The 24,260-nt window shown below is 36.9% G+C and overlaps 1 long non-coding RNA gene across 1 annotated transcript in view; it reads left to right on the top strand.

The window, feature by feature from the left end:
- The window catches only part of LOC147917323 (uncharacterized), a 44,445-nt gene extending 20,778 nt beyond the window's left edge, over nt 1-23,667 (top strand). The window contains exon 5 of the long non-coding RNA XR_015552004.1: nt 8,643-23,667. This is a non-coding gene — a long non-coding RNA (uncharacterized LOC147917323). The remainder of the gene's footprint in view (nt 1-8,642) is intronic.
- Nucleotides 23,668-24,260: the final 593 nt, after the last annotated feature.

The following is a 24,260-nucleotide window of genomic DNA, read 5'->3' on the forward strand; positions in this document are numbered from 1 at the left end:
ATGGGTGAATGAGAGAAATAAAGAATGAGGATTGAGCACATATGTGTGGTGATGGATTATAATTAGTATTTGGGTGGTGAACATAATGTAATCTATGCAGAAATAGAAGTATAATGATATACACCTTAAATTTATACAATGTTATAAACCAATGTTACCACAATAAAAAAAAAAAGAATTAAAAGAATGAAGATTGAGGCACTAACAGCTTAAGCCATTTGTCCAAGATCACATAGTGAGTATGAGAGAACTGAAATACTAACACAGGTTTTCTGATTCCTGTGAGACTAAAGGAGCCAGGGTGATTCAGTATTAGGAAGCATGATTCATGTTGTAGTTTTGGGAACCATGTAGGGGGCCAGAGATCAGGTGGCTGAAAGTGATCCATGGGGGCCCTATGCATGATAGGGAGGAGTGAACAGAGTATCATCAGGAACAGGGCGGTACAACCATGACACCCCACAACATGTGTGACAGGTGAGGCATCACAGCAGATTGAGAAACTATAAATGGGGTTTGGAGTTAGGCAGGTCTGAATTCTTCTGCTCTCTGAACAAGTTCTAAATGTGTCATTATTATCTAAGTAATGAATAATTGTGGGTGTGATTTCAATATGGAATAACCTGCCCTCCGCTTTTATTTCTTAAGAGGTGTAATATAACTTCAATTGCTTTCAATGGGATGTGACATCTTCTGTACATTGATAGATGTATTATTGACATGCATGGTCTTGATGTGGCGAATTCTCTTCTATCTTTGATTAAAGTGAATCATCACATTGCAGCAGCTGCTCTCCCCACTGTCAGTCTCACAGCCAGCTTACTGCTCATTCACCACCACACTGAGGGTTTAAAAAGCATGTTCAGCAAATATCTTTGTGTTTCTATATCTGCAATCCAGTTTCCTTTTTCCTGATATAAGAGGCATGTAAACCTCTACTGCCCTGCAGTAGAAATCTATTGTTTTTGCCTGCCTGACTGCCTTTCCACTTCTGATCACAGCAACCCAATCTTCCTATGGAGAATCTCCCCTAACCCATTTTCAATCCTTGTGATAGGAGTGGGTCTGATCTCACCAGTCCCCCAACCACTTCATCTCTAAGAATAGGCATAGGAATCAACTTGGCCAATGAGATTAGTCTGTCTTTGGTTACAGAAGCAATACAGGTAATAACTATTATTTGGGCATTACACTTAATAGAAAATTAAAAATTGGCCTATTTTTTATATATGAAAATAATATATATATAGGATATAATATTGGCTTATTTCTGTATTTAGTGTCACTGAAATTTCCATTTGATTGCAATTAAAATATCTAGAATATTCAGTCTCAAAGAAATTATAAATATTAATGGAACAACATTTTATTTATTTTGTTGCAATGGGTATAAAATTGAAATGTGACATTGAAGGTCATAGGAGCTCTTGGGAAGGCTCTAATAGGATGAAAAAATGTGATAATTACCATTATGGGCACAACCAATTTTGGGATGGGTCATGTCAGCTGTTTAGTTCTAGTTCTTATATTAATTTGTTGTAATAATAAACCAGTTGCATATTAATACCTGTCTCACAAAAGATTAGATAGGTTAAAAAATGCTTTGAATTAAAAGAAAACTCACCATATAAATTCAAGGAATCATTCTCAGTTTTCTTCTCCCAATTCTACAAGACATCTCCTAAGTCCATTTATATTTGGACCTCAACCCATGGGTTGAGAATCTATTCAAGTTCAATATTAAACGAAGTAATTCAACTAATAATGCTACAGACACTTATTTAAAGAGATGTTCTGAATAAATTATTTATAAAAATCTGGGTTAATTGGCCAAACAAATGCTTAAAATTTTTCAAAATTAAATAATCAATGCTTTATTACTTAAAGGGAAAATTGATGGCACAGAGTTTTAATGATTCAATTAATGGAAAATTATAATGAAATTTCTTTAAAATTGTTTTCAACATCCTAGTGTACCACTAGATTCATTACCATTGTCTTTACATTCTATTAATATCAATGGAATAATTGAAGACAATCAAAATGGAACTCATTTATATCCAATTCTCCTTTTCCCAAGGCTTTATATTGCAGGTTTATGTAGCCTTTGGATTGAAAACAGAAAAAAAATTTTTCTTGGCTAAAAAAATTAGCTTTTCTGGTTCTTTCAGAATAAACAGAAACAGAAGAGTGGTATGTCGAATGGCTAATTGTTTGTTTCATTAGAAACCCAACTACCAGAAGACAATAATAAAACCATACTCAACTAATCTAATTTTTATTTATTTATTTATTTTTCCCCAAAGCCCCAGTAGATAGTTGTATATCATAGCTGCACATCCTTCTAGTTGCTGTATGTGGGACGTGGCCTCAGCATGGCCGGAGAAGCGGTGCGTCGGTGCGCACCCGGGATCCGAACCCAGGCCGCCAGCAGCGGAGCGCGTGCACTTAACCGCTAAGCCATGGGGCTGGCCCAATACTCAACTAATCTAAACGGCCAAACTGAAATAAATTTCCATTTATTTCAGATGTCCAGAACAAAAACACCAGCACTTCAGTTAAAAGCAAACACACAGCACAATTATGTTGTTGATATGACTATAATAATTAATCCCATCAACTCTAATTAAACCTTAATGATCAAATCCCTGGGAATTTCTTCAGAGTTCATAACAGGCAAGAATTTCATCTATTATTAAATCATCCATAGAAAGCTTACAGTGACACTGTTAGTGATATGCTATATTAAGCTACACTAGACCGTACTTGCTTGACTTTTTTAAATAAAAGAAAATGTAAAACGTAGCCTCAAGTTTTATTGTATTTGTTGAGAATGATACAGAAGAAATGGTGAATATTAGTTAGCTATTGAAGTGTAACAAATTGCCCCAAAATTGAGTGCCATACAACAGTATTATCTCACTATTTCTGCAAATCAGGAATCGAGGCACAGCTTAGCTGGATCCTTCAGCTCTGGATCTCTCACAAGGATCATCTTGGAAGGCAATCAAGCTGTCAACTGGGTCTGCAGTCACCTTAAAACATGACTGGTGGTGGAACTATTTCTAAGCTCGAGAGGGGCTGTTGGCAGAATTTAGTCCTCTCCAGCTCTCGGATTAAGGGCCTCAGTTGCTCACTGACTGTGGCCAGATGCCAACAATGTCTTCAGCTCTTTATCATGCAGGCATCTCCATAGGGTAGCTCACCACATGACAGCTTGCTTAATCAGAGCAAGCGAGTAAGAAGAGCCAAAGGGAGAGTCTGCAAGAAAGATGGAAATCACAGACTTTTACAACCTAATCTCAAAGTGACACCTCTTTTGTCTGTTCTATTTGTTAGAAGAAAGCCACTAGATCCAGTTCACACAAAAGATGAGGGGATCATACAAGGGGTGACCAGCAGGAGGTGGGGATCATTGAGAGTTATTTCAGAAATGGTCTACCATGTGGTGCCAGTACTACTAAACTATAGGGGTTGTCTGAGTAGAATAGTGTGCCCCTAATATTCATATCCTTCTCAGCACCTCAGAATGTGACCTTATTTGGAAACAAGGTTGTTGCAGGTATAATTAAGTGAAACTTATGTCATACTGGAGTAGAGATCAGCCCTATAATCCAATATGACCAGTGTCCTTATAAGAAAAGAAGACACACAGAAACATACAGGGAGAATGCCAGGTGACAACAGAGGCAGAGATTGGAGTGATGCCCCTACAAGCCAAGGGATGCCAAGGATTTCCAGCAACCACCAAAATCTAGGAAAGATCCTACCCTAGAGCCTTCAGAGGGAGCATGGCCCTCGCTTTCAGATTTCTAGCCTCCAGAACTTTGAAAGAATAAATCTGTTGTTTTAAGCCACCAAGTTTGTTCATACTTTGTTACAGCAGCCCTAGAAAACTAATATTTTTATATAGGTGCTAATTTAAAGAATAACTATATAGATCATCCCAGTAACAGAACTTTTTCTTCTGAAGAAAACAGTGTTTCTTCAGGTTAGATTAAGTAATACACAGATCTCTCTTTAAAGAAGAAAAATTCTCACGTATTACCAGTGATAAAACTATCTTAGGGGCCCGCCCGGTGGCGCAAGCGGTTAAGTGCGCGCACTCCACTGCAGTGGCCCGGGGTTCGCCGGTTTGGATCCCGGGCATGCACGGACACACCGCTTAGCAAGCCATGCTGTGGCAGCGTCCCATATAAAGTGGAGGAAGATGGGCACGGATGTTAGCCCAGGGCCAGTCTTCCTCAGCAAAAAAAGAGGAGGATTGGCAGATGTTAGCACAGGGCTGATCTTCATCACAAAAAAAAAAACTTTATTAATTATATTAGTTTTATGATAGATGATATTGCTTTGCTGAACATAAATGACACTTGTTGGGGTTAATAGTAGAGTATTTGCAAGTTTTACACTTCATTTATTGTGGGACGGACAGACTTGTAGGTGGCCTCAGATACCTGTCTCCTGGTATTACACCCTTGTATAATCCCCTTCCCTCGAGTGTGGGACCTGTGACTCTCTTCTAACCAAAAGAACACGGCAAAGGTGATGGGACCTCACTACCACAGTCACAGTATGTCATACAGGATCCCATCTTGCCAGAGACTCTCTCTCTCTCCTGCTGGCTTTAAAGAAACACGTTGCCGTGACTCTTACAACTGCAAGTAGTGAACCCTGTGAGCGACCTGAGCAAGCCTGGGCATGAAGTCTGCCCCAGTCAAGCCTCCAGATGAGACACAGCCGAGCAGGAGCGCTGACTAAAGCCTTGTGAAGCCCTGAGCAGAGGGCACAGCAAGACCTGCTCAGGCTCCTGACCCACAGAGACGTCAGATAGTACACGCGGGCGGTCTAAGGCTGCTGTGTCGTGCTGACATGTCATGCAGCAACAGATAACCAATGCTCCACTTGGTTCTTTCAATGTTAAGCATGACGATCCCTCATTTGAGTTATTATTGTCATTTTTTGCAGGGGGAAGTTTTAAATTTTTTTAAAGACTTTATGTTTTTAGACCAGTTTTAGGTTTACAGCAAAACTGAGAGGGAGGCACAGAGATTTCTCAGATACCTCGTCCCCCACACATTCATAGCCTCCCCCATGATCACCCTCTCTCACCTGAATGCTACTTTGTGTTTTCGTGTGTGTGTGAGGAAGATGAGCCCTGAGCTAACATCTGTCGCCAATCCTCCTCTTTTTGCTGAGAGAGACGGGCCCTGGGCTAACATCCGTGCCCATCTTCCTCTCCTTTATATGGGACGCTGCCACAGCACGGCTTCACAAGCAGTGCATCTGTGCGCGCCCGGGATCCAAACCCCAGGCCGCCACAGCGGAGCGTGCACACACAACCACTACACCCCAGAATGGTACATGTTTTACTGAAAAGATGAACCTACATGACACATCATAATCACCCAAAGTCCATAGTTTACCTTAAGGTTCACTCTTGGTGTTGCACATTCTATGGGTTTAGACAGATGTATAATGACATATATCCATCATTGTGATATCACACAGATTATTTTCACGGCCCTAAAAATCCTCTGTGCTCTATTATTTTTAAATAGTGTATTTCTTTCAAACTATCAATCATTTTTTGATGACTCAATCAATTACCTAGTGCTGACATTCAACGCTAAAAAGTAAAAATTTCTATTTAATTAAAAAGTCTTTTGTATATTTATTATTACTCAGTACAAAGAGAATTCTCCAAGTGGTGGGTAAATAAATTAGAGATTTTTACAATATGATTTTTTGCAATGTTAATATGATACGATCACACACGTAAGAAGACAATTCTCCAGTCACTTTTCCCAATTTAAACTACTGTGAAAATTTCATCCGTACAGCACATCGTGATGTCATTTGGCCGTTACTGGGTAAAACATAAGTCATAAAAATAAATGCACACTCCACAGAAATCACAGGGCCATTCCCAGATATAAATGATCAATCAGATGATCCAGAATATACTTATTTTTGCTTACATTAAAATTTTAAATTATTTTATAAACATAACTGCAAAATATAAAAGTTCCCATTAATTAACATTCAAAATTATTCCCAAAGACACTCAGATCTATACCTCTTCTTATAAAAATAGTAGAACAAAAACAAGTAAAAGTGATATAAAGGATATAAAAGGATAACTTGAATAATATTAATATGTTAACTTTTCTAATATAAATAATTTGCTACATTTGTTTCATTTATCAGTACTAGTTATGTAACAGGCATAAATGCCCTTTGTCACTAGCTTGGGATACAAAGATAGGCTCCAATTCTATCCATAAATCATGGGTGACTGAGGCCCTCCCCCAGTCCCCTGAGTTCTCAGTTATTCCCTAGAGCTTTATCAGGGTCCCAGGAATATCCCCATGTGGTGTTTAGGGAAGATGCTGCACTCATACCCACGTGGTGGGGTACCCTGACCTGGTCATCAGCCCTGGGCTGAGCTGCTAGGTGGGTCCAGTCTCTGCTCCTGGTAACTCACTTGAAACTCCCACAGTCAATGCCCAGATCTTAGAACGCTAAGACTTCTCTGCCCTTGTCAGAAGGATAGGCATGGAGGGGCAGGTAGGAAAAGGGATACATTCCAACCTTCACTGATGACTAGCCTATCACCCAAGGACAGACAAGAGGCTTCTTGATAAAGCAGAAAAAAAGAAAAGCAATCAATAAAGTTCCTTGGTGAGACCTTCTCTCTTCAATAATCAATTTCTAGCAGCACATCTCAAAGCTGACAACAAAACAATGATATGTTACGATAATGTAGTTTTTTTAAGAACCATTGCCCAATTATACATTCATATTTACTTGGTGGATTTCAAGAAAAAATTGAAATACAATACTTAAGTATAGTCATAATTATGCATTGCCAAAAAAAGGAACACTAAAAATCTTCATTAAGCAATTGCACTTCTAGGTATTTACCCAAGAGAACTAAAAACATGTCCATCAAAAGACTTGTAAAGGGCTTACGTTTTCCAGTGCAGTTTTCCAGTGCAGCACGTAAAGAGCTTGGAGGTCATCACTCCAGCATCACAAGCAAGAAGCTGAAAAAACTGAACATCAGCAATTCTTCTTAGACGCATCAGAGAATTGAGGTCACAGGGCAGGCATTGTTAAGAAGAACAGAATGCTCTGGTGTGTTTCAAAATGTTTCAAAATAGGATCTTTCTCCAATCTTCACTGTGAGAACCTGGTAGAGCTCCTGGAGGAAAAGCTCATGAAAAGGTGGGCGTGGCCCCTTAAGACTGGCCCCGGGGAGGTGGTAAATTTCAGACTTGTCTGAGCCTCCAGCAATTCGTCAGTTACCATTTAGGTTTTCTCACCCCACACTGAGTCCCAAGGAGGTTTCTGCTCATAGGTTTCTGCTCCAGGGCGTTGTGGTTCTCTGTGTCTGCCTGTCTGTTTCTCCAGCTTTTGAAGACACAAGCACAGAGTAGTTTGTATGTATTATTCTCACTCAATCTTGACAATAATTCTTTGATTCAATTATTTTCTCCACATTACAATGATGAAATTGAAGGTTAGAAAGGTTGAACTGTACCTAAAGTCCGAAGCAAAGCCAGGCCTTGAGCCTAGACCTGCCCAACTCCAAAACCTCTGCTTTGAACCACCCTACTGTATGGCCTATTCAGCCCCATTTCCTGTCACACGACTTGGAAGCTAAGCAGGTTAGCTGTCTCCTGATGTGCTTTTCTAACAAGTTCCAGGAGATAGCGGAGCTGCTGGTCTATGGAACACACTGAGCAGCAAGGCTCCAGATTGAAAATGTGAACTTTGGAAGAGAAGAGATGAATACGATGATTTAAATTCCCCAGCGAATCTTTTAGCAATCCAGAGGAAAAAGACAGCTGTGGGGCTTTTGGTATTAAATTATTGAACTCAGTTTTCTTAGCTAGTTTGATTTCATTCAGATTCTGAGCACTGGCCGTGTTGCTGGAAATGGCTGCTCACATCGCAGAATGTGAAGTCACAGGTCTTTTTCAGTCTCGGTTACCTGAAAATTGAATCTTGAGTTGTGACGAATTCTTAATCTTGGCTCAGCACAGGATAGCCTTAGGTGCCACAGATCCCTGGAAGCAGCACCTCCAGTTCTAATGTTGCTGTGAGATTTCAACAGCCCCTTCATTTTTCCCTCTTTTCTTTGAAGTTTCTTTGATCTCTCAGCTACCTGAAGAGAAAGGACGAACTTTCTAGCCTATCGGGAAAATGTCTCTCAACCAGCCCCACTACAAATACAAACAAAAAATAAACCTCAAATGCAGAGTCAATTTTTTTCCTTCTGGTTTTCTTTGCTGAATATTTGATAATGGATTCACCAATTTGTGAGGTAGCTGAAGATTAACTTCCATAACTTCCCAGCCTTCAAAAACCCCTCCTTTGTCCATTCCTAGGAATCCATGAACTTTATTTTTTCCCTCTACTTGTTAACAAGCCATTTATTTGATCTTCTATTCACATGAATGTATACACGATTGACGAAGTGTTATTTCTTCCTTGAAAAATTTACAATGTAGTTAATATAGACTAAAAGTTTTAACTGCTAAATTTCAGACAGAAAATCAGGAATGCTAAAGAATTAATTTGGGATAATCAGTTCCTTCTCTGTGGTTCTTAAATCATCTCTATTTCTTTTCGAATAGGTCAGTGGAAGACTATCAGCCAAGGCAGTGGCCAGAAGGAATTCACACACACTGGACTTGGTTCATGATAACTTAGTGAGCACTCGACTAATAATCAGAGGGTGGGGGCCCTTTCTGTTAGTGCAGGACAAGGAAATTTGGAGTCCTCAATATGCAGTGTCATTGCAATTATGGGTAACTGTGGGAAGTACAAGAAGCAAAAACTTTTTAGGATTTTAGATATGCATCTAAGCCAATTGTGTTGCCTTGTTTCACTAATTTGGTAGTTTTTACAGTTGATGAAGACCTCTGAAATTTTGTTTAGGCAAAAAATTAAATCATTTGCACTGTGAGAACTGCCACCTAGCCCGTGAATGTCCCTGTTTGGTGCCCAGCATCTGCCTATCAATATGACATTTCTCTCTTCTCTACCCATCCTTACCTGTACAGTCCTTATTATCTTACACCCTACTGCACTGAACAGCAATATTTTATAGTATAAAGATCTCAGAAATTATTATTATAAGCATATTTTAAGAATCTATTGTGCTTGGACTGAAGATGGGGACTTTTTTCATTCTCTGGCGTTTCTATTTTAGCTTCCTCCCTCTTATTCTAATCATGACTTAGTGTTTCTGAAAATCAGAATGGTAAATCCACTACACCTATTAAAACTGGTCCAAGAAAGTTTAGCTATATAGGAAATGCCACATGTACATTTTAGGGAAATAGAGCAGATTTCTCCAAAATGTCTCCCTTATCACAATTTCTTGGTTGTTTAAAAGACAATGCAATTGTTTAGCATCCAATAATTTTGAAGATGCGGGATTTTTTTCCTAACGTTTATGCATATTAAAACATCTTGACTCATTATACTGAATGTTTTATGATTATTCGATCTCATGTCTTTCATATTTAAAATGCATGCTTTATTTTGTGTTTCAGTGGAATATTTATCTGTTTTGATTTCTTTGTACTTCAAGAAAACAATGATCATTACACACAAGTAGAATTTTTTACATTTTATTCTTTTTCTAAGTTTTGGTATTTTGTATTTTGCAAACCAGGAGCATTTTGTTCTTTATCCCTATATATGCTGTAAGTTTCTGGTAATTAGAATATAAAGTAAATATATGAAAGCAAAAAGAAGCAAATCTCTGCTAGAATTTTATTACTCTAAACAAAGAGGTCAAAACCATTCCTATTTCTACACTGTGTGAGATCAGTGATTGATTCAATCCCATATCTTGTCTCTAAAAAAGGTATTTGGAGTCTCGTGAAAGGGACAGAACATTTTGAAACTAATGTTAAAGTTAAAATATATCTGAAATTAGCCATGAAGTTACTTTTTAAACATTTAAATGTTTTCCAGTTATCCATATCTTGAGTAGTTGTGATTCTACAAGAGAAGTACATGGGCTTATGGTGCTGTAGAAACAGGTAAACTCACTTTATCCATTTATAGAATTTTGCAGAGAAATTTCTGTTCATCTTTTCCCACCAATCTCAATTTTATTGCCTCCTGTTTCCTCTCAATGGTTATCATCCCAAGTGAAAATCGGAATATTTTTTTCTATTTTCTCCATCTCTTGGTAATTCTAGTTGCCTTTTTTTGAATATTTTTTTTGCTTGACTACTGAGAGAAACAATAAAAATAAATACATCATTGTATATTATAGTATTTGTTAAGATAAAAAAAGAAGGGAATTTTAAAGGAGATCAACTGGGGATTGAATACAGATTTGGGGATATCACTGAGCAAGTGGTATTTAAGTGGTATTTTCTGAGACCAGCCAAATAGACAGGACTTAGCTGGATTGAGAGTGCAGAGGAATTACCTTCTAGGTAAAGGAAAAGCATGTGCAAAAATCCTGAGGCCAAAACATATTAGGTGGGTCGAGAGACTCTGAGGCCAGACTATAACTTGAGGAGTTAAGAAATTGAAAAGGGACCAGTGTTTTCACACTGTAGTGAGAAAGTGTGAGAGGGACATGAGATGATATTGGAACAATAATTATTGGAGGCTGTGACAAAGATTTTGGTCCTTTGAGCGTCTAGAAATCATTCACATAAAAATTGTATTTAATATATTTTTTAATTATTTTTTTATTGAGTAACATTGATTGATAACGTTATATAAATTTCAGGTGTGCATCATTATATTTTGACTTCTGGATGGACTACATTGTGTTCATCACCAAAAATCTAGTTGCCATACATCACCATACCTATGTGGGTTTTTACCCCTTTCGCCCTCCCCCTCAGCCCCTTCCCCTCTGGTAACCACCAACCTATTCTCTGTGTCTATTTGTATGTTTGTTGTTGTTGTTTTATCTTTCACATATGAGGGAACTCATATGGTATTTGGCTTTCTCCATATGACTTAATTTCACTTAGCATAATACCCTCAAGGTCCATCCATATTGTTGTAAATGGCAAGATTTTATCTTTTTTTTATGGCTAGTAGTTTTCAGTCGTATATATATACCACATTTTCTTTTCCGTTCATCTGTCAATGGGCACTTAGGTTGTTTCCAAGTCTTGGCTATTGTGTAATGATGCAGTGAACATATGGGTGCTTATATTATTTTGAATCAGTGTTTTCATGTTCTTTGGATAAATATCCAAAGGGGAATAGCTAGATCCCACTGGTATTTCCATTTTTAATTTTTTGAGGAATCTCCATACTGTTTTCCGTAGAGGTTGCACCAGTTTGCACTCCCACCAACAGTGTATGAGGGTTCCCTTTTCTCCATATCCTCTCCAACACTTGTTATTTCTTGTCTTTTTAGTAATAGCCGTTATGATGGGCGTGAGGTGATATCTTATTGTGATTTTGATTTGAATTTCTCTAGTAATTAGAGATGTTGAACATCTTTTCACATACCTGTTGGCCATCTGTCTATCTTCTTTGGAAAAATATCTGTTCAGATCCCCTGTCCATTTTTTTAATTGAGTTTTTTGTTATTGTTGTTGTTGTTATTGTTGAGTTATATGAGCTCTTTATATATTTTGTAGATTAATCTCTTGTTGGATATATGATTTTCAAATATTTTCTCCCAGTTGTTGGGGTATCTTTCCATTTTGTTCCTGGTTTCCTTTGTGTAGCAGAAGCTCTCTAGTCTGATGTAGTCCCATTTGCTTATTTTTTCTTGTTTCCCTTGCCTGATGACACATGGTATTCAAAAAGATCCTGCTAAGACCGATGGCGAAGAGCGTACTGCGTGTGTTTCCTTATAGGAGTTTTATGGTTTCAGATCTTACATTCAAGCCTTTAAACCATTTTGAGTTAATTTTTGTGTATGGAGTAAGATAATGGTCTACTTTCATTCTTTTGCATGTGGCTGTCCAGTTTTCCCAACACCATTTATTGGAGAGACTTTCCTTTCCCCATTGTATGTTCTTGGCTCCCTTGTCAAAAATTAGCTGTCCATAGATGTGTGGGTTTATTTCTGGGATCTCCATTCTGTTCCATTGATCTGTGTGTCTGTTTTTGTACCAGTATCATGCTGTTTTGATTGCTATAGCTTTGTAGTATGCTTTGAAATCAAGGAGTGTGATGCCTCCAGCTTTGTTCTTTTTTCTCAGGATTGCTTTGGCTATTTGGGGTCTTTTGTTCCATATAATGCTTTGTATTGAATGAACATTCAGATTGAGGGAGTTTTTTTTTCTTTCCTCAGGTTTCCACATGGAAATTTTTATCATTACTTTCATAAGTTCCATGATAGATTTTTAAAAGCACCCTTCTAGAAAGACTGCTGAAAATCCTTGGGTTCTATTACCATATTTATTTTTATTTGTTCTTGTCATATATATTCTTAAAAATATATATTTGTATAAGTAGAAAATATAACTTTCCTCTCATTTTTGGAACATTTTTAGCTTTATAACTTTTATAAACATTACTCTCTCTAACATATGGGATATCTGCAAAATATTATGACTAATTGTCTGTTGAAACCAGAAAGTCATCTTCCATTGACACATCAAAGATACCGAAAAGCTACTTCATTAGGACAAAGTATATCCTCAGTAATATTTATTTTATACTTACTCGTGCTCTGATGGACTGTTTTGTTCTCTTCCTGGCCACTTAGGCATTTCATTAATGAGACAATTCACTTCTTAGAGCTTTGAGTTTAGATATATTTTAATTATGCCATACGCTTCACTAAAAATGGAGCTATTATAGTATCATTAAATTCAAGCTTTTATCACAATTGTTTCAGTTGGAAGGCTTTGCATGAGAAAAAGATGCAGAGAAAGTATTGATACTGAGAATAAGATTATACCCATAAAATCCTTGTTGCATTAAACATTTTTAATTTTAACTGATTTAGGTATTGGTTTTCTGTCATTTTGCTTGGGAAGATCACTTAGATCAAAATGATTCTTTATCAGCAAGTTTAAAACACATTGACCACGTATTTATTCAATTTCAAATGATCTTCTTAGCCAATCAGTGAACTATCCTGAAATAAAAGCTCTTTTCCTTAATCTCTAATACATTTCAATATGTAAGCATTTTAGGTGCTTTGTCCTTCAAATTGATATCATTTTAAATGAGTTTGTATACACTTAATGTACTTCCTTTCTTTTTATGAGTAATTTTGTTGCATTTTACCAATTTTTTATCTCCAGATTTCTTCTAGTTAATTCATCTCTTTACGATAATGAAGGACAAACTAATTGCTGACTTAGCTAAATTATCTAACCAGATATTATATCAGTTGATTCAGGTGATATAGAGGATACAACTTCTTGCTCTTTTGATAATAACTTTTTCATCTTGAAATGTTTAACACTGTTTATTTCTCTTTTTTCTTGTCTCAAATTCATCCTTCCTTGTTGCTTCTTTCTGCTCAGCTAATTTATTTCATTTCCTTTGATCTAGAGATTTAAAAATTATAGCTAGTTTTATAAAGACTCAATATTGTAAAGATGTCCATTATTCTCTGGTGAATCTATAGATTCAATGCAATCTTAATTAACATTGAACCACGATGTTTTGTGTGTGAAAATTTCAAGCTGATTTTTAATTTTATGTGGATCAAGAATTCTTGGACCAGGTATAACCAAGAAAATCTTGAAAATAAGAACATATCAAAACATTTAGTAAAGACACTTTCATGAAGACGGTATGGGATTCATCTAAATACAGCCTAACGGAACAAAGTGGAGAATCCAGAACCAGAATGACAAAGGTAGTACAGCAGGACATTGGTGCAAAAATGTTTTATGTGGTGGCAGCCACAAAAGCTAGGGCTCCAGGCGTGTGTACAAGCTCCTTCCAGAGAGATGTTGGTGACCTGATTTTATCCTTGGAGTGAGCTGGAGGGAGAAGGCAGTGGAAGTACCAACACGTTAATTAGAAGCTGCAAGCTCAGGCAGCAGTTTGTAAAGTATCCAGTCAAACCCCTTTCAGGGAAGGACTGAGAGATGGGTGTTTTTGCCTCCTCCCTCTGTGCTGAGCCCTGGGCAGATGATTTAGGTGAGTGCTCATGTGAGCACTAGTTAAGAACTGCTTCTTTGTTTGCTACAGTCTTTTATAACTCATGAGTGCAAGCCCCATTGGCTATCAGTGCCAGGCAATCTAGGGGCCATCTCTTGGGTGTGAAATGCAAAACCTGGCACGTGAATAGCTAAAATCTAAAATATTGACATTGCATAGTTTTGGCAGGAGTGTAAAGCAAGTGGGAGTCTTGATTACTACTTGAAGGACTATAAATTGGTATAACCACTTTGTAAAACTATCTGACGGTATTTACTAAAGTTTAGCACCAACTTGCCTTATCATCCAGCAGTTCTACTCCTAGATATTTCCCAAAGAGAAATGAATGCTGCAAAATATATATACAAGAAGGCACATAACAGCCTTGTTCATAATGTCTCTCAACTAGAAACTATCCAAGTATTCATCAAGAGAAGATTTTGGCGGGGCCTGCCCTGTGGCCGAGTGGTTCAAGTTCCGCATGCTCTGCTTAAGTGGTCCAGGTTCATGAGTTCATGGGTTTGGATCCCGGTCGTGGACCTGCTCCACTCATCAGCCATGCTGTGGTGGTGACCCACATCCAAAATAGAGGAGTATTGGCATGGATGTTAGCTCAGGGCAAAACTTCCTCGCCAAAAAAAATCAAAGAGTAGATTTTGGCAAATATATATCTGTGAAAACTATTGAGCTATTATTATAATTTACAATAACATAAAAGAATCTCACTAATTCATTGAAAATTCATCAATGATCTTAGCCTATGTGATTTTAGCACTTTTTTTGCATGCACAGTATACTGAGGAAATAATATATTTAAGCAAGCACTACACAAATAACTTTCATTTTAAAAAGAAAAAGTATTTTTTAATTTAAAATTAGAGGTAATAGGGAATGAAAAAATAGAGAAAAAGGAGGAGGAGGGAAATAGATTAGGAGTTGAAATATTTATAAGTATTTTTCCATTGATTATTTTCATTGTAAAGCAGTAAGTGTTGTGAGAAATAGGAAATAATTAGATCTTGTCTAAACTAAAAATTTGGTTGATAAGACTAAACAAAATGAGAAGAGAAGTAAATAAATGTCTAAACAAATCTTGATGGATACAAAGGGGAGGGAGAGTCTAAGTGTGGCCAGGAATCAGGAATGCTGGAGGAAATGGCATTTGGCATGGCTCTTGAAGGATGGGAAAGATACTGACAGATGGTATTATCCAGGAGGGTTTCTCAGAGGGGTTAACATATGGAAGTAGGAATGTATAGGGCAAATTTGGGAAACCAACAAATCAGGAATTTCTGGATGCATCAATTTAGAAGGTAAATGTGGCAGAAAACGACAGGAAGGTGAGTTGGGTTCAGATGCTGGGTAGAGTTGAATTCCATTCTAAGTAATTTGAACCTTTTTCTATCAACATTGAGTTCCTGTGGAAGGATTTGAGTAGGAAGTTGATGTTTGATCTATGTTCTGAGAATGTAATTGGAGGAAATGTGAAGGGAGGATTTAGCTGGGGAAAAATTACATGACTTTAGGGGAATTTTCAGAGAACACAATCCCCGTATTTAATACATGATAAAAGAGGCTCATATCAATTGATAGCACAGGAAATGATAGAACCCAGATTTCTGAATTTTTAACCCAAGTAATCTTTTCTCTAGAATTAGGAATAGGGGGCAAGCTATTGAATTGTCTAGGTGAGAAGAGATGATGGTGTGAACTAGGGTAGTGGGAATAAGAATAAATTGACACAGGAGAGAAACTTTGGAAAGGTGTGACTGAGAGTATTTGGTAACTAATTATATGTGGGGAATGAAGGAGAATATTTTTGGATTCCAGCTTGAATGACTGGAAAGAGGAGGAAGTTTTTAACTGAGCCGGGGAAGAGGAGAACCAGCAGGTTTGCGAGGGAATCAAAGAAGATGTTTAATTTATTTCTGTGTATAAATCACTAACTTTACTTAGGAATCAGCAGTAAGTTCAGAAGTTCTATTGAAGATTCCTTTTCAAGGCTGAGATGATATGTCAAAATGATTGGTTCACCTGTTTGAATGATTTACTCAAGTCAATTGCTAAAAATTAGATTGATTATTCGAGTAACCAGATAAATGCACTTTTTGATTTTCACTTAGTTGTTTTAGCATTCTGTAGACATCTTAGGAATTTTCCTTCATAAAAGTATGTCTGATATTTGTTTTTTTGAATTTTATTTTGGGCGTCATCTAAGTTAACTATGGCAAGAGGGAGAAAAAGATGCATCGTTCAACAGCAGCCGCATTTTTCCCCAAGCAGCTTTGAAATACAACATTGAAAGTTCTCTATCCATAATGATTTATTTATTCAAAAATAGTGATTGAGTTCTTCCTATGATGCAGACATTGTGATATGCCTAGGATTACAAAGGTGAGTGAAAACGGAGGCAGACCTTGCTCTCCTGGAGTTGACTGATTAATGTGGAAGCCAAGGATCTATCAATTCATCACCAAATGTAGTGGTTTAATCATAAATACTGATGAGTGCTCTGCAGGAAAGTCATACTGTGCTATGTGATGGTGAGGCTGAGAAAGCTCTGTATCTCTGTCTACAATCAGTGTATTAAAAAGAATTAGCACAAATAGTGTTTGAGAATCTAATTCGAATATGTTTTTTCAAATAATATAAACAGTATCACTCTAAGAATCTGAACTAAATGCTGATCCAGATCAGTAAAGGTTGTGATTAAATCTTGTTCTAATATATTATAATTTACTAAAAGCTGAATGTATGGGTCATGACATACCAGGAAAATTAGGATAAGGTCTTTTTTCTATGAATGTACTTTTCATCTCAAGATATTTAACTCATTTGAATTTTTTTGTGAAGTGAAATCTGAGCCAATTTAATTAATTCTAAATGATACTTGAAAAATACTACTTTCTAAACTTTGCTAGAATCATCTGGTCTATTCGATTCGCACTTTATTTTTGTAGAATTTTATTATGGAAATTATCTCTGTTTAGTCTAACAGAGAATTTTAGACACAACATATAACCCTAACCCAAAACAAACACAATGGAATACTACTCAGCCATAAGAAACGATGAAATCCAGCCATTTGTGACAACATGGATGGACATTGAGGGTATAATGCAAAGTGAAATAAGTCAGAGGGAGAAGGTCAAATACCGTATGATTTCCTTCATTAAGTAGTAGATAATAACAACAATAAACAAACACACAGAGACAGAGATTGGATTGGTGGTTACCAGAGGGGAAGGGGGGAGGGAGGAGGGTGAAAGGGATAATTCAGCACAAGTGTGTGGTGATGGGTTGTAATTAGTATTTGGGTGGTGAACATGATGTAATCTATGCAGAAATAGAAGTATAAAGATGTACACCTGAAATTTATACAATGTTATAAACCAATGTTACTGCAATAAACAAAAAAATTAAAAAAAAATTTTGTATTATATGCAGAATACCTTGGATTATTGGAAGACACATCTCTTGGTCTCCTCCTACTTCTGGGTTGATTCTTTATCTCCTGCGCTGGCTTCTTGGTCTCTAACCTCTACTTAAACCTGCTGTTCTCCAAATCCTGACTTCAGTTCCTTCTCTTGCTATCCGCCACCTTGAGTAACCTCATTTGTTCCAACAGTGTAATTATCATCAGTAATATAACTCTATGTCTTCATTTGTAGAACATGGTGATTTGCTGATTGGGCATCTCCAGCTGCTTTTCCTCAGGTGTCTCATGATGAAGAGTTTGGTTCTGAAGTTAGATACCTAGGTTTGAATCCTTGCTTTACCACTTACCAATTGTGTGTCTTTTAAAGATATTACTTAACTTCTCTGTGTTTTGGTTTCTTTATCTCTAAAATGATAGAATAATGGCATGTACATCATAGGGTTGTTTTGAGGCTTAAATAAGGTACTATTTAACAGTGCCTAAAACATTTATCTAATTGTTCCATGTGTTTATGAAAAGGAGTTGCATTCCCAAACTGCAGAGAGGGAGAAATAGCTGTTAGATCCACCTACTATTTGATTTATTAGATTCCTATGTAGTCTTCCTTTCTCTATCTAAATAATTTTATGTCTGCTTATAGATACTATTATATAGATACTATTATAGATATATAATATAGAATATTATATATAATCTATATAAGTATATAGATAATATATTAGATAATAATACAGATAATAATCTATATAAATAATATAGATACTATTATTTGTTTCACTGAAGATCAAGGCAGTACTACATTATTTATCGTTTTTACTTTTTGGTGAGGAAGATTGGCCCTGAGCTAACATCTGTGCCAATCTTCCCCAAATTTTGTATGTGGGATGCCACCACAGCATGGCGAGTGTTGTGTAGGTCCAAACACAACAAACCCGGGATCCAAACTGGCAAACCCCAGGCTGCAGAAGTGGAGCGCATGAACTTAACCACTATGCAACCGGGCCGGCCCCTATTTATCTTTTAACATGCCTCCCAGATATTTTAGGACAAGGTAGTAAAGTGAGTTAGTGCTTAAATTTAAATGTTAATGGAAGATAACATAATAAAAACAAATACAGAGTTATAGCTATGCTCAAATATAAGGCACGTATCTCCACGGAGCAGAATGTGCACCATGGTGAACAGAGCTGATGTTGTGGGCCTGCTGGCCTCTGGGTTAGTAGATGCGCAGTGGAAGCCAGAAGTTTAGCTCCTATCAGTAAAGTGCATTAGAAATGATTTTCAAATAAAATATTTCATTGGTTGAAAATAGAGATTAAGATGTGGCACCTGCTCACAAGATGTGGCCGGAGAAAACTGCCTCCAAGTTTGTAAATTGATTTCCGAGAGCCCAGTCAAAGTACCTTGACTGACTCTGCCATGTCCCTTAACACACTGGGAGTAGACCCATATTCTTGACAGATAGGGCCAGCTACAGGCATCTTTAAAAGAGCCAAAGTGGGATGATGCACAGGGAGAAAGAGAGTGGGGAAGAGGGAGAGGAAGAGCATGTGCAGTATTAGTAATAACAACAGAAATCTTCCACCAAATGTGAACCTGAGAATAAAATTTTAAAGTGCATTTAATATCATGCTAAGAAGACAAAACAAGGGGCCTGCCCAGTGGTGTAGTGGGTAAGTTTATGTGCTCCCCTTCAGCGGGTTGGGGTTCACTGATTTGGATCCGGAGTGCGGACCTATGCACTGCTCCTCAAGCCATGGTGTGGCAGCGTCCCACATACAAAATAGAAGAAAATGGGCATGGGTGTTAGCTCAGGGCTAATATTCCTCAGCAAAAAGAGGAAGATTGGCAGCAGATGTTAGCTCAGGGCTGATCTTCCTCACAAAAAAAAAAAAGAAAAAAGAATTTTTCCTGGATAAAAACAATTTTCTATAATATTTTGATAGAGACTTTAAGTATGTTGTGGCTGTTCAACAAATCAGATTAATACCTAGCTTCTATGAAAAGAGAATAAAAAATTATGCTCTCAAAAATTATATCCTAAACACTCCAACAGTATATGTCACATAGTAATCCCTCAATAAATAGTCCATGAATAAATTAATAAAAAAATAGACCAATATCACTAATGAACATAAGACTAAAGATATGAAATAAAATATTAGCAAATAAAACTCAGCAGTGCTTATAAAAAAGTATAAAATATTGGCAAACTGAATTTATCAGTGTATACGTTTAAAAAATCATATTATGATCAAATATGGTTTATCCCAGTAATCCAAGGAAGTTCAACACCACAAAATCTATTATCGCAGTGTATATTTAGTTGATAGTGTGATGTACCACTAGATACTCTTTTTGGACTTGAGGACTATTTTCCTATGCCTGGGAATGCTATTTCCTAGCAGATAGCCCTCAGCTACTGGTCATTTCCAAGAAATGAGTGGATGAAGAGAGTCACCTTGTCCGAGGTTAAGCTCCTTTTCCTAAACAATTTGCATTAAATGACTGGTCCATGAAGGAAGTTAAGGCCATGGCCCCCTCCCGCCAATTTAAGAAAAGTCTGACATACCATCCCACCTCAGCTGTGGAGCCTCTTGTAGTGTTGGCTGATGTTTCCCTTGAGATTTCATTACAGACTAACTTCTCGCTCTGCCCCATCCTGCCTCTTTCCCTTTCCTTCCATAGATGATGATCCCAAGGCTTGATTCCTGATCATCTTCCTACATGTTAATTTCCATCTCAGAATCTGCATCGTGGGAAACCCAACTAGAGATGGAATAATACTAGTACAGTCACGTGTGGCATAATGACGTTTCGGTCCATGATGGACCACATATACAATGGTAGTCCCATTATAATAGTACCATATGGTCTAGGTGTGTAGTAGGCTGTACCATCTAGGTTTGTGTGAGGACACTCTATGATGTTCACACAACGATGAAATTGCCTGAGGACACATTTCTCAGAATGCATCCCATTGTTAAGTGACTTGTGACTGTACATTAAAGAAAAATATACAGGAAAAACATTTGAATGATTTAACATTTACTGAAGATATATCTCTTAGGAAACTAGAAATTGAAGAGTATATCCATAAAGTGATAAAATATGTTAAACCAGAAGCAAATCCAAGAAAATCCCCAGAAAGAGCATTGGAACTAATAAGAAAGTGAAGCAAGTTTTCTTACATAAAAAATCAACATGCAAAGGCTCAAAAGCATCCCTATACAACAAGAAAAACTAATAGAGAATATAATAAAAAACACATTAATAATAGCAGTTAACAGTTTTTGAGTATGTACTGTTTGCCTGGTACTTTGATAAAAAGATTTACATATTCCCAAGTAAGGTATGAATAAGCATCTAGGAATAAACTTAACAAAAAATGGCAATGTGTATATGGAGAAAATTATAGAAAGATATTTAAAGATATAAAAGAAAATCTGAATAAACGAAGGATATGCCATTTTAGGGATCATAAGATTCACAAAACTTTCAGAAGCTAATCTTGATATTTATACATAAGATCTAAGTGCCAAGAAGAGCCAAGACATTTTTGAAAAAGTTGGAGAAACTTTCCTTATCCTATATAAACTTACTATAAATCTAGGAGAATAAAGACAGAGTAGTATTAGGGTAGAGATAAATAAAAATAGAGCCATGTAACAAAATAGAGAGCTCCAAAACAGGCTGTGAGTATATGGAGCCCTGATCCATGACAGATGGAGCATGCACATCAGTGGAGAAAGAATACAGCAAATGGTTCTGGGACAATTGACTAACCTTATAGAAACAAATCAATTTAGATTTTAATTACACCAGGCACAAAGATCAATTCTAGCTAGGATAAAAAAACCTTAACGCAAAAAGCAAACCTTTAAAAACTTTCAGAAGAAAATATTGGCGTCATATTTACGATCTGGTGGTTGGCAAGGATAATTTCAAGAAGGCAAAAAAGCTCAATCCATAAAGGAACCAACTGATGCATTGACTTCATTAAAATTTAAGTATTCTGAGTATCAAAAGATATCACACGACTTCATTTTTTATTATTCCTTAACTTGTTTTTAATACTTTATTACATATTTATGGATTTTCAAACATTATATATATGAACATTTCATAAATAACATCCTAACTTGGTTTTTCTTTTCATTTAATAATATATATATATTTTTAAGAGGATAAATGTAGCCTTACATCATTCATTTTTTTTTTTTTTGTGAGGAAGATCAGCCCTGAGCTAACATCCATGCCAATCCTCCTCTTTTTGCTGAGGAAGACTGGCCCTGGGCTAACATCTGTGCTCATCTTCCTCTACTTTATATGGGACGCTGCCGCAGCATGGCCTGACAAGTGGTGCATCAGTGCACACCCGGGATCGAACCTGGGCTGCCAGCAGCAGAGCGTGGGCACTTAACCACTACGGCTTAATGGTTAATGAACGGGGCCAGCCCCATTTCATTCATTTTTAATTTCCATAACATAATGAGTTGCAAGACTATTCCTCAACATACACATTGATAGAAATTTATATTGTTTACTATTTTTTCTTTTTATGAATAATGTGGCTATGAACACTGTTGCAATATGACCTTGCATGAGGTTTTCTCTAGAGAGAAAGTATGTAGAAAAGCAAAAGAAAGAAGGTAGACCATTATCTTACACCATACACAAAAATTAACTGAAAATGGATTAAAGACTTGAATGTAAGACCTGAAACAATAAAACTCCTAGAAGAAAATATAGGCAGTCCACTCTTTGATATTGGCCTTAGTGGTATTTTTTCAAATACCATGTCTACTCAGGCAAGGGAAACAAAAGAAAAAATAAACAAATCGGACTACATCAGACTAAAAAACTTTTGCAAGGCAAAGGAAACCATGAAAAAAATGAAAGACAACCCACCAACTGGGAGAAAATGTCTGCAAATCATATATCCAACAAAGGGTTAATTTCCAAAATATATAAAGAACTTACACAACTCAACAACAAAAAAACAGTCCAATCAAAAAATGGGCAAAGAATATGAACAGACATTTTTCCAAAGACGATATATGGTTGGCCAACAGACACATGAAAAAATGTTCAACATCACCAATTATTAAGGAAATGTAAATCAAAACTCCAATGAGATACTACCTCACACCTGTCAGAATGGCTATAATTACCAAGACAAGAAATAACAAGTGTTGGAGAGGATGTGGAGAAATGAGAACCCTCATACACTGCTGGTGGGAATGCAAACTGGTGTAGCTGCTGTGGAAAACAGTATGGAGATTTATCAAAAAATTAAAAATAGAAATACTAGTGGAATCCTGCTATCTCACTTCTGGGTATTTATCCAAAGAACATGAAACAAACAATTCAAAGAGATCTGTGTGTACATCCCTATGTTCATTGCAGCATTATTCATAATAGCCAAGACATGGAAGCAACTCAAGTGCCCATCCATGAATGAGTGGATAAAGAAGATTTGCTATATATATACACACACACACACACACACACACACACACACACACACACAAGGGAATACTACTCAGCCATAAAAAAGAGAAAATTGTGCCATTTGCAACAACGCGGGTGGACCTTAAAGGTATTATGCTAAGTGAAATAAGCTAGACAGGGCATGACACCATATTATTTCACTCATGTGGAAGATAAACAAACACACAGATAAGGAGAACAGATTAGTGGTTACCAGAGGGAAAGAGGAGGGGAGGATGAAAGGAGTAAAGGGGCATATATGTACGGTGAGGGATACAAATTAGACTATTGGTGGTGAGCACGCTGCAGTCTATACAGAAACCGATATATAATAATGTACACCTGAAATTATACAGTGTTATAAGCCAATATGACCTCCATAAAATAATTAAGTAAAAAAACAAAATTAAAGGAAGGAGGCAGATAGGATGAGGGACAACACATGGAGTTTCATACAGAACAATGAAAGAAATTAAAAAAGTTGAAGCAAATATGGCATAAAGTTAAAATTTGCAAACGCTAGGTGGAGGGCACATAGCTCTTCATCATATTATACTACATGATTTTTTATATATTTGAAACATTTCATATATAAGAGAGAACTCCTTGTTTTCTTAATGCATTGAGTTCAACTTTGTATGGTATTGATATCATGAACTCTGCTTTTTGTTTTTCTCTGATGTGTATTTGCGTAACCTGCTACTTGCAACATTTCCGAGCTATTTTCTTCAAGATGCAGTTTTTAATTACTGCATAAAAAATAGATATTGTTTCTTGATTCAGTCTGACATCCCTTTTTCCTTCTAATAAATAGATAAGTTGATCTTACTCATATTTTTCAACTGCTTCATGGAGATATAATTCATATACAATACAATTAACCCATTTAAATTCAGTCATTTAAAGTATACAGTTCTGGGCCAGCCCCGTGGCTTAGCGGTTAAGTGCACGTTCTCTGCTACTGGCGGCCCGGGTTCGGATCCCGGGTGCGCACCGACGCACCGCTTGTCCGGCCATGCTGAGGCCGCGTCCCACATACAGCAACTAGAAGGATGTACAACTATGACATACAACTATCTACTGGGGCTTTGGGGGAAAAAAAAAAAGGAGGAGGATTGGCAATAGATGTTAGCTCAGAGCTGGTCTTCCTTAGCAAAAACAGGAGGATTAGCATGGATGTTAGCTCAGGGCTGATCTTCCTCACAAAAATAAATAA

Source organism: Ceratotherium simum, chromosome 4, assembly GCF_057802395.1.
Source record: "Ceratotherium simum simum isolate JZ-2026a chromosome 4, ASM5780239v1, whole genome shotgun sequence".
In the NCBI taxonomy this organism is placed as follows: Eukaryota; Metazoa; Chordata; class Mammalia; order Perissodactyla; family Rhinocerotidae; genus Ceratotherium; species Ceratotherium simum.